At 33.0% G+C, this 11,644-nt stretch overlaps 1 protein-coding gene across 1 annotated transcript in view; it reads left to right on the top strand.

The window, feature by feature from the left end:
* ZBTB20 (zinc finger and BTB domain containing 20) overlaps positions 1–11,644 on the top strand; it is a 797,288-nt gene that overhangs the window by 180,593 nt on the left and 605,051 nt on the right. Inside the window, exon 3 of the mRNA XM_027105198.1 lies at positions 3,643–3,694. The gene's annotated coding sequence lies outside the window, so the exon portion shown is untranslated. The remainder of the gene's footprint in view (positions 1–3,642; positions 3,695–11,644) is intronic.

Genomic DNA, 11,644 nt, shown 5'->3' with positions numbered 1-11,644 from the left:
TTTCTTTCTTTCTTTCTTTCTTTCTTTCTTTCTTTCTTTCTTTCTTTCTAGATAAAGACTATTAACACTATGAATATCATATATGTTAAAAATATTTGTCTTTATTTGTTGTAGACATCTTAATTTTGTTCAAGATACTTTTGGATTTATAAAAGTTTTAAGTTGTCAAATTCATAAATCTTTGTGCTTATGTTATATACCATTACTTATGTGCTTCAAAAGACCTTCTTACCTTGGAGTTCAGAAAATTATATACATAAGTTTTCTAAAAGCTCTTTGATTATTTTACTTACTATATTCAGATATATCAATCTGATTTTTATTTTGGTGCATGGCAAAGGTAGGGAACAATTTTTTTTTTTGGTCACTTAATGAGTCAAATATCTCAACACTCTGGAAATGCAACCTGTAATATTTACCCCATACTGAAGTCCCTATGGTCTGTTCCACAGATCTGTCTCTTCCAATGACAGTTATCACACTGTCACTTATATTTCAGTCTTTGGTAAAAGCTAACCTCGTTTTCTACTTCTTTGCTGCAGAGCCAATACCTAATACTTGTTATTTTTTTATTGTAATCTCCTATTCTATTTTATCACTTAAAAAAATTAAACTAGCTTTAAAACATCAGAACTACTAAAAATAATTTTAGTTCCATTCAGTTCAACAAAGATTTATTGACTGTTCACTATACACCAGGCCCTGTGTTTGTATTAAGAACACATAAATGAATCAGCTGCCTGCGCTATAGGGTTCTTGCGCTAGAAACATGTATTAATCTGATGGAGGAAGACAAAGAACGTGTGAATGGTCAAGATAGTGGGCTAGTATCAATACCTTCATTTTTTTCTGATTATTTCTTACTCTTTTTTTATCTATGACTTATTGGCTCTAACCATTTTATATATTTTCCCTCTTTCCTTTCTTTTTAATCCATAAATGATTACTTATTAAGTGACATTGATTTAACAGAATTAGATTGATTTAGGCATATGAAATATGGTAACTTTCTCATATTCATATGGTCTGTTTTTCTAATTACTGAACTGATAATTGTGTCTTCATATTTTCAATTCTATAAATGTTTATTGAATTCTTTCTAGGCACTATTTAAGGAGCTGTAGGGAATTAAAAATGGATGTCTTTGACAAATTTATAACCTAGTGGGGGAATTCACCATTTATAAAAATAATAGCAACATAATAAAATAATAGTTATTGAGAGTACTGTTTGCAAGCCAATACTAAGAAAGGTAGTGTGTATCTCCTTTAATCCTTATAACAGCCCATATAGCCCCAGATATTATTTTTTTGACTCTTTTCCTTACTTCACTCAGGAATTTTCTTATTGTTGCCCTCTCTGAGAAGATTTTCTGTCCAGACCTATCTAAAATATCAGCCCATGTAACTCTCAGTGCTATTACCTTGCTTTGTTTGTCCTCATAGTATTAATTATAGGACATTATTGGTTTAATGATTTATTTGCTTATTGTTTGTTTTCCCTGCTAGAATGAATATTGAGTGAAAGACTATGAAAAATGGGTTGTAGAAGTTTGCAGTTGCAAAAGGTCAAAGTTTAATATATAACATTTAACTTCTTTAAGCTTAAATTGTTTCATCTGTAAATAGATGTAGACTTAGTGCCTTTTCATAGGTTGGTCAGGCTGTTGATTCTTTCCTTCAATAAATATTCATTGATCTCCTACTATGTAGCAGACACTATTCATATAAATGGGGGATACAGTGAAAGAGACAAGGCCTGACCTCATGGCCCTTCCATTCTAGTAGGGAAGACAGACAATAAATAAATTAAAATTACTTTTATAAAATATCATGTAATGGCCAAATTAATTTCCTCCAAAGTATCCTTCCCCACCTCATCCGTACAACCTGAACATTGTTTTTTCTTTTCCATTCCTAGTTATCCTCTGTTTATCCATGATTAATAGTAATTATCTCACTCCTAGCAGATTCTAATTTTCAGAGCCTCTTCTAAAGTTGATGTTGCAGAATAAGTGTGGTATTACTCAGGTACCCTGACTATAGCAGAACCATCACCTTCCTTTTCTGGATCCCATTTATTTATTAGTACAGCATAAGCTCAGGATCGCTGGTATGGTTTGTTGTTTGAGTCTTTGTTTTCCCTTTGTTTCTGCATCTTAAAGATCTAGTCAGTTAAAACGCTTAGACCTTCTTCGTTTTAATAGAACTTTTACTGTACATGTACTCGTTTACAGGATTGGCTTATGTTTACGCATTTCCATTAGTAAAACTGCTTTTGAGACTTTGAATGGCTGAATCTCTGGAGATTATTAGTAAATATGACATTAAGGTCCTCAGTAAGATTTCATAGCAAATTTAGAGAGAACACTTTCCGAGGACATACAATATCAAACTCAATTTTTAATAGGAGAGTTGTTTCTAGTTAAATCTTTTTATATTTTAACTCACCAAATTGGCTTTAAAGTCACCTCAACATCCTGCCTGCTTTACTGCTCCCGGTCCTAGTTTTCATTCTATACTATCAAAAGCATTTGGTCAGAAGATAGTTTAAAAGTGACTGATCCATTTGTTTGACATCCCTGCCTCCAAATCTGAGTAGGACCCTCCTATTAGCCTTGCTTGCTGAGACAGGGATCATAAAGCCATGTTTTAATATCAGTGCATTAGGTACTAAAGACCAGTTCAAGCTCTATTGAGCATGTTACCCTCTACTCCCTGTTTCTTTCCACCCATTTACTTTTTATTCTCTTTAGATTATCTTTTTTAGGAAAATCTCTCCAACCTCACTCATATTTTGAAGACAGGGCTTGTATTTTATCTTTGTATACTTCCTAAATTACCAGTGCTTACCAGTGTATTATGGGTAGTAGATCTTTGCAAAATCTCTGGTAATTAAAAATAAACAAATAAATGTAATAAAGACTATTGGAGATTAGTGGGGTTTTTTAGATCAGTTTTTTTTAATTTAAAAAATATAAATGGGGCTTCCCTGGTGGCGCAGCATTGAGAGTCCGCCTGCCGATGCAGGGGACACGGGTTCGTGCCCCGGTCCGGGAAGATCCCACATGCCGCGGAGCGGCTGGGCCCTTGAGCCATGGCCGCTGAGCCTGCGCGTCCGGAGCCTGTGCTCCACAACGGGAGAGGCCGCAACAGTGAGAGGCCCGCGTACTGCAAAAAATATATATATAAATGTAAAAACATCTGTTTGTATAAATTAATAAAGCTTCTAATAATACTATAATAAATATTCTGTTCTCCATCTAAACCCTGTACACAGTGGTTTAAATTGTAAATTCGTGCCATATTTTACTGAGTACTTGTTCTGCACATAGACAAATTAATGTGTTAGCCTTTATTTTTCTTTTTAAAACTATAGGTATTGGAGGTTCCCTGGCGGTCGAATGGTTAAGACTCCACACTTCCAGTGCAGGGGCCTTGGGTTCAATCCCTGGTTGGGGAACTAAGATCCTATGTGCTGCATGGTGCGGCCAAAACAAAACAAAACAAACAAAAAACTATAGATATTAGTTGGCATACACAAACTCAACTACCTACTTCTCATGACTAGTCGTAAAGATATTATGGAAATGTAAATTGTTTCCTTGGCAGATTACTAAGTTTAAGTATTTCTCTTTTACAGTCACACAAAAAGAAGTGTTAAGAATTGCCCTTTGAGACTCTGAAGACTGAAGGTAATATCCAATGATATTTTCTTCAATAGGTTTTTATCTTCCTGGAAAGTTTCATAATTTTAAAGGCCTTGGGTTTACTGCCTCAGGTCTTTTCTTTATTGCCCTTTAGCACGTTAAATAAAATTTTCTATGCCTACCTAAAACAATCTGAAATTATAAGTCAAAACAAGAAGAAACCTTGTGTCATCTCAGAATATGTCACCTAATTGGGTGTTGCTGTATACCCCTTGATCCTTCTATTTGGGAATGTATTATGGCCCCTCCCCTGTTTTTTAAATCAGTTTGGAACTCTTCTGATTTTATACCTCACCCTTTTCTTAAATAGACACATTGGCTCAAAGTCAAAAAGTCAGTACCAATTCCTCTTCAGCAAGAGCTTTACAACTAACTATAAGAAATAAACATGCATTTTTGGGGAACAATGAAACTGTGCAGACAAGATTTAGTGGCGACTCATAGTCAGAAATCCAGAATTTCAGGCAAGAACTTTACAATAGACTTGTGTTGCTGCATTGTGTATAAAGAGCTCATAGGGATTGAAGAAGGTTTCTGAAACAAGAGGGGACTGTAATTACTTTGCTTCTTACATGCATGGTTAGATCTTCCAGCGAGAATAACATGGTAGGGTAATTTATTATAGAAGAGTAAATCACAGATTACATTGGAGGGAGATGGGGTGGTGTGATCCAACCATCAGTTTTGTGAATACATACACTTAAGCATGTATGATAGCTTGTTTTTAATTTCTTTACACCAGTGCACACCTCAAACATTCCGTTTAGCAGTGGGATATGCAAATTGTTCCAAATGCAGCAGCAGTACTTTCACCTGAATGTCAAAACTGTCAGAGAGCTTTAAATCAAATCTTTATAACATTTTAAAAAACCAGCCAGCCCTAAGATTGAGGCACCAAACTCACTGCAAAAACTTGATTCCCATACTTTCAAAAAGCTCCTGTATGTCAACAGGGTAATGTCAAAGTTCTCATTCACCTGCTTTCTAATTTTAACCTTTTAAGGATTTTATTTTATTTGGCTTAATTATGATATTTTCTACAAATTAATGATAAATGCCTTGATTAATAAAACCAAATGTCAGAGAAAATGACAACTTGATGAAAAATTAATACTCGGTAATATTTTAAGGTACAGAAGTACTAAAGATGTACTCTTAAATCTCATACTTCATTAGCTCCTTTTGAAGGTAGGTAACCAGGATTTTCTTTGCACTTAAGTTTTCACAGCCACATGTGTAGATGCATTTTAGCAGTATGATTTTCAGCTGTTGCTTTGACTGCTAGCTGTTATATACATACACTTTTAGTTTTTCTTTTGCTTCATAATATTTATTTTCATTTTACAAAATCAAGGTAAACTATATTTTGGGTTGGTTATATTGATGAAGCTATCATACTAAGAATCCAAATAGTAGTGTGTGTCTGTGTGTGTGTGTGTGTGTGTGTGTGTGTGTGTGTGTGTGTGTGTGTATTTCAAGAGATCTCATGGTGTAAAATGTAGTAATTGGTGATTGGATATCTGCTACACTATTAACTCATTTGGTTATGAATATTTCGGCTGTTATATTTTAAAATTATTCAGTAAAAATAATCTAAGGAAAATAGATTTTTTATGGAGATTTGTTTTTTTAAATATATTTTCATGAGCTTTCATTAAAAGACCTGAATACCAATAAAGAATTGTAACTTGCTTTCTTCTTATAAACAGTTGGTTAGATAAAAAACTGAAGAATAGGAAATATGACTTTTATTTTTTCTCCTTTTACTGCAGATCATGGTGTTGAAAGATAAAAAATATCCCTTGTATTTTTCCATCTTCACAAATATCAGGATGATTTTTAAATATGAATACTTAAAAACTCTATTATATGTTATGCGGAAATGGTACTATGGAGGATTATAGTCCATGTTAGTTTTATTTTTATATTTCAAAGATAAAGCTGCCAACCAAATGAGGGAAGGCACAATGACCTCTTCTGTGCCGTGCTTTTGCTTGGTTTGGTTGTTCAGAGATAAAATGACTCACGTAATATACTGTCAGTGAAATGGACTCACTTTGACCATCTGTTCATGTAATGACATACCTATCAACAGAAATTTTTGCCAACTAATGTTAAAGTCACTTTTCTGTAATATACTGGGAACTTCTGGGTAGGTGTTTCAGGTATGTTGCTAAGCACAGTAAGATAAATAGAGAGGAGTGTTGGTCAATATCCTGTAAATACAATATATGCCAATCCCAAGGGAAAAACATTCTTCAATGGAGATTTCTAGTACTGTTTAAAATTGGAGATGGATTGTGCTGAATCTTCCCTTAGCTGGCTCTAGGTTTTATTGTTTCTGTGTCTTGCCTGGTTCCAGGCATCTAGTCTGTACCGGCAAAGCTACTCGATGAGGAGAGCCCACCAACATCTCTGCCCTGACTGCTTACATACCTGCCATGAATAATAAATCTGTCAGCTAGTTATCACTGCGTTGTTAACTGTCTCTGTTCTTTCTTAGCTGACCACTGCCCAGAGGAGTTTAAGTTCCATTGTATCACAAGACCTCTGTTATGTTTCTATACCTGCATTTATTTGTATGCAAAAGCATTCATTCTTTTTTTCATATACCAGTAAATAAGACATGCCCCAGTTCTCTGACAGTTCTTAAATTACATAGCAAACAATGTGCTTTTTCCCTCCTTGTTTATTCTATTCTTCAGCCTCTTATCAATTTACTTCTGCATATGAGCCAATTAAATTTTATTCATTAGTTATAAGATTTGGAAATACTTACACCTACCTCACAATCCACAGTTTTATAAGTGTTTAGTTGAGATTATAGTTATTTGGGGGTAAATACAAAGAGAACATCATTCTTTCCCCAAAACGAACAAAGGAGATAGACTGAAACCCAAAATAGTCTCTTAAAGGCTTTTGCTTGGTGTTATGTTGTTTGATCCTAGAAATGAGGACAACTGATTCAACCTTACACAGTTAAAATCTTTAGCTTCAGGGAGTTGAGTTATGATATTTAAAACATGATGCTTGAGTTAACACAGACAACAATTAGCTGATGTTCTTTGAAGAATCTAAACCTTATAGGAAATTAAAGTGTTAGACTATCTCTCATTCAACAGAAAAAAAAAAACTTAAAAATAAATATGTTTTCTAATGGACTTAAAATACATAAATTTCCAGTTTTAGTACTTATAATTAGACCATATCTTCTCTCTAAATGACTTATTAGCACCTTTGGAAACTGTATTCTCTCCTTTAAACCTACAGTATTTTATTCTGCAAGGTCAAGTAATTGAGACCTTACTGGTTTGGAAATATTAATGCAGCTTCCAAAGTTACTTAATGCATAACGTAAGTACCAGTGGAATGATCAGTTCTATTAAATAGGATTCATTTACCATATTTTTTTCCTTTGGAATCTTGTGTTTATGTTAATTGAATAAAGTATGCTCATGAAACACACTGATAAATAGAGCAATAAAAAGATACCAAGAAAAACTATGACCATTGTCCAAGATGTGTAGGGGATTTGTGTTTCTTGACTAAATGCTGCATTCATTCTTCCTCCCTATCTACCATTCCCCCAAATATCCAGGTCTCTTTTTGTATGCTTTAGTGATAACAAGATGTTTTTTTATTCCTCTAATGAAGTGGGAAGCAGATTAACATGCTTTCTTCTTGGGAATTAGATTACTTATTGTAGTACTGCTCAACATATCTTTGTAATACTCCCCAACCCCTACCCACAACTAATTAGTGACTTTCAGAATTAGGGAAAATCTTAGTTGTGTGGTGGTTCTATATTTACCAGTGATCAAGGAAGTGTTACTAATACACTTGTCAGTGTTAAAAAAGAATTAAGTAAATAAAGGGCCAGATGGTCGAGCCCAGGACCTATCAAGAGCCCAGTATGTGTGGGCTGGTCCAAGGGAATGACAGAAACATTACCAGGCTAAGTGGAATCAGAGTTTGGCTTTCACTTTTAAGAAACAGACTGTTTTTCAAATATGTTTCCTTATGATATAATAATTTACATGTTCAGATCTCCTTTGTACTAGTAACATTTGAGTGCGTGTATTTCCCTGCGCATCAAGAGCCAACAGTGTTTACAAAAGTCTCCTTTCTGATACATGTAACAGGACATAGTAGCATCAAAGTAAAGCAATTACCAGGCAAGCATTTTTTCTGGTTCAGAGAAGAATTCTTTGCTCTCTCACAAAAATCTATGTTTTTACTGTTATAACTTACTCATTATACTTTATTATAATTGACAATAGACTCTATGGTTTATGATATAAGAAACCTGGTTATGTAATGTTTGCTGTAGTACATGGCCACGTGAGGAACTAGTAAATATCTCTTAGTGTTTTGTTGTAATAAGAGCATTATAATAAGTGGTTATAATAAGATTAATTTAAACTGAAGATATTAAGAAAGCAAATTCCCTTCCTTTCCTATGATTTAATTGTCTTTACATGTATACATACATAAACACTTACTTCCCACTCTAATTTCCATCCTTTTTATTTTTCATCTATTTTAATTTATTTTATCTTGTAATATGCACTTTTAGAAGCTGTTTTAAATCTTTCTGGTTTCTAGAATAGATGCATGGGTCAGTGAATTGCTGGGTAGGTAAACTGACTAAATAAAGTATACACTTTTTTCCAAATTTTTCTTCCTACAATCACATAAATAATGCTAGAAGAGATTAACTAACTATAGACCTCCTGCCTTCCTTCTCTTCCTTCTTTCCATCCTCCAGCAAATATTTAGTGAATATCTGTTCTGTGCCAGGAACTTTTTAGGGGTTAAGATATAACTGTTGAAAAAATGAGACATAGTCTTTCCCCTTTGGGGAACTGATAAGAAAGAAGGACTAAGAAGAAAATAAAATACACGTATAAGTAAATATTATAACATAGACATATAACTAAATGACATTTTTCTGGACTTCTTAATTCTGGCATGGGTTAAGAAGTTTGGTCTATAATGGAGGAATTATCTTCAATGGTCTACCTCCTTAATAGAGGTTTACTTCTAGATTTAAAAAATGCAGGCTGGCAAAATTATTTCAGATTATGTCTTGAGGGGTGGGTGGCCTTGGGATAAAGATAGGTGAAGCAATATTTGCTTTCAAGGTAAGTCATAAAGAAAACAATTTTATAAATCTGGCTTACTATATATGATATAGGTGACTTCCGTAAGTATTTTCAATCTCAGATTGAAAAGTCATGGGAATTTCTAGTATTTAAAAAAAACAACAATTATTTCTTTAAAGATTGTTTATTAATGGTCCAGAGTTTGAGTTTATCTGTGAATTGGGTAGTAGTAGCAGTGATGAAAGAGCAGGTGATGGAAATGTATATTTTCTCCTTCTTCTCTTTGGACATGTGTGTGGAATATTTTTGTCTTCCGATTAGATTATTCATTATGCTCTCTTTGGACGTGTGTATTGTTTGGCCTTCCAGCCTTGCATGCTCATTCAAAGGCATTCCAAGTCATTATGCTGAACTTCAGCCTTGTTCAGTAAAAAGGTCATTTCCTCCATCAGCTGTCCACTTGGACATACATTCTTTTTACTCTCAAAAAGACTTTATATGCATTCAGAGTATATTAGATGGATTTGTCAAATTACTCACAGATAATCAGTTTTTTAAAGTTATAATTTAAACTATGACCTCTCAAACTGTGAATTATAAGGTTTGACCCTTTGGTTCACTGTTTGACACAACATCCATTAATTACAGTTTTTAAAGGACATTTTATTTCAGTTAGAATCTGTGTTATGAAAATAGTTTAAGTATTTTCCCTTTAAATTTCAGGAATAAATGTTTACCTGTAAAAAAATATATATATATAATATGTACATTCAAGTATAATAAATAGCTGTCTTGCATATGCATGCTATATTCAAATACATTTATGCATATTTATATATTAAGCCTGTTATACATAACTATAGAAATTTTTATATAATAACCTGTGAGTTAACACTAAGATCATACTTGTTTTATATAACTGGTGCCAGTATGAGACTGACTTTTTAAATAATGTTTATCAGGGTGAGAGGGACTTTATTACTATTTGATTCTAGGTTTTTTCCCTTTTTTTATTTTGCTGAGCAGGGATACAGAACTTGGTGCCTATGAATGCTCAGTGTCTGTCAGTAATTTGAAAGTTCTCAAGATGGTTCTATGTAGCATGATGAAGGAGAATATAAACTGGTCAAGTGGTTTTCGCAAATGTGCATAGCTCAAGGTACTGAGATGGAAAGTACATAGCAGGAAGGTCAGTTTAGGTAAGTGCAGAAAGATGTCCAGATGTGTGAACACTTTGCTGGTATCCTCAGTATTTGAAATGGAGGAATTTAGTGTTTTTTTTATTGGATAAAAAGACGATATGCATGTATCTGACAGTAGTTCAGCATACAGTTTTCTGTTGCTATTTAATAAAAATCTAATAATATTTAGATGATTTCTTCACTTCTAAAGCAATTTTTCTCATTTTGTACTAAACCATGTTCTTTGTTGCTAAATTCATAAAATTAAATCTAAAATATTATGGAGAGATTATTACTTAAAAACATCTGAATATTTTTCTTAGAAGTGCATAACCATCCCATTGTATTTCAAGTATTTTAGAAATGGTTAATTTGGTTTTGTTCAAATTCTTCTCTAGGCTACTGTTAGCATGATGTATTTCATATGAAAAGTTAATAATTTAGATGATGACATTGAAAATAAAGACCTCTTAAGGAAAGTGACTCTTAAAGGATCCAATGTATTGTTCCTAAATTTTTTTCCTACAAAATAGATTTCCCTTGTATGTTGAAGTGTGCTACTTTAAGATTAAAAAAAAAAATTTTAACTTTATAGAAACCCCAAAAGGGGAAATTAATTTTCCAAAAAGAGGCAAATACTTATCATAGGCCATGTGTTTAGTTATTTCTAAAATACTTTTAAAACAGGATCTAAGCAGTATAAAGTCTTTTTCTGATTAAGCATATAGTTTGGATTGCATTATTTTCCTTTTCAGCCCATTAGTTTGTGGTTTTTAAGGAAATGTTTGCCTCTATTTTTTTTTCCTAAAAGTAAACGTAAAGTCAGGTTATTACTAACTAAAGGTAGAATTTTCAAAAGACAAAAAATTTCTCAAACTAATTGTAAACAAATTTTTTATTTCACCAAGTATGTCTCCTTTCCCAGACAGTAAGCTTCTTGAGGGAAGGGAATATGCCTTCTTCATTTTTGTGTTTAGCTTAGACCAGATTCTCAGTAAATGTTTGTTGAATTGATTAGCCTATGAATAGACTTAGAGAAACTAACTATAGTACTCAGTTCTACTCAAAATTTATCCACAACACAACATAGCAAAAAGGAATCCTTTAAGAAAAATACGTGTACTAAATTTCCTTTGGATCACTACTACAGGATTCCCTCTAGGTCTGAATATTTTTTTTGGTGCTTATTGTTATAGCTCAGTAAGGAAACAAAAGTTTTGTCCTATATGCTTCAATGAATTTAAATACAATTTTAAGACAAAAGACATTTTTTAGGCAAAAAAAATGAGGGACAAAACCAGTGACTTGTGAAAATAGTTTTATATCTTAATATTTGAAATGATAACATTGAAGGATTAATATAATAAAGTCTTAGATGTGTTTAATACTCTATAATTTTACACTAACCACTAGTGATAATAGTACTTAGTATGAAACAGCTTTTTATATGTATAGACTTACTCAGGATCTGAAATTTAGGCAATAATTAATCTCTCAAATGGATCTGTTTGGAAAGCATTATAAAATAATACCTTCCTTCCCAAAGAAAGATGCAGTTGTGTTAAGGCTGCACTCATTTAATGGTGTCTCAACTGAAACAGGTGCCTTCCCTGCTTTGTTCTCCAGGAACAACTTTATAGATTTAAGCA

The sequence above is a fragment of the Aethalodelphis obliquidens genome, unplaced genomic scaffold, assembly GCF_003676395.1.
Source record: "Aethalodelphis obliquidens isolate GAN/ISIS:26980383/991018 unplaced genomic scaffold, ASM367639v1 scaffold1, whole genome shotgun sequence".
Lineage (NCBI taxonomy): Eukaryota > Metazoa > Chordata > Mammalia > Artiodactyla > Delphinidae > Aethalodelphis > Aethalodelphis obliquidens.
This window is presented reverse-complemented; position numbering and strand designations above follow the sequence as displayed.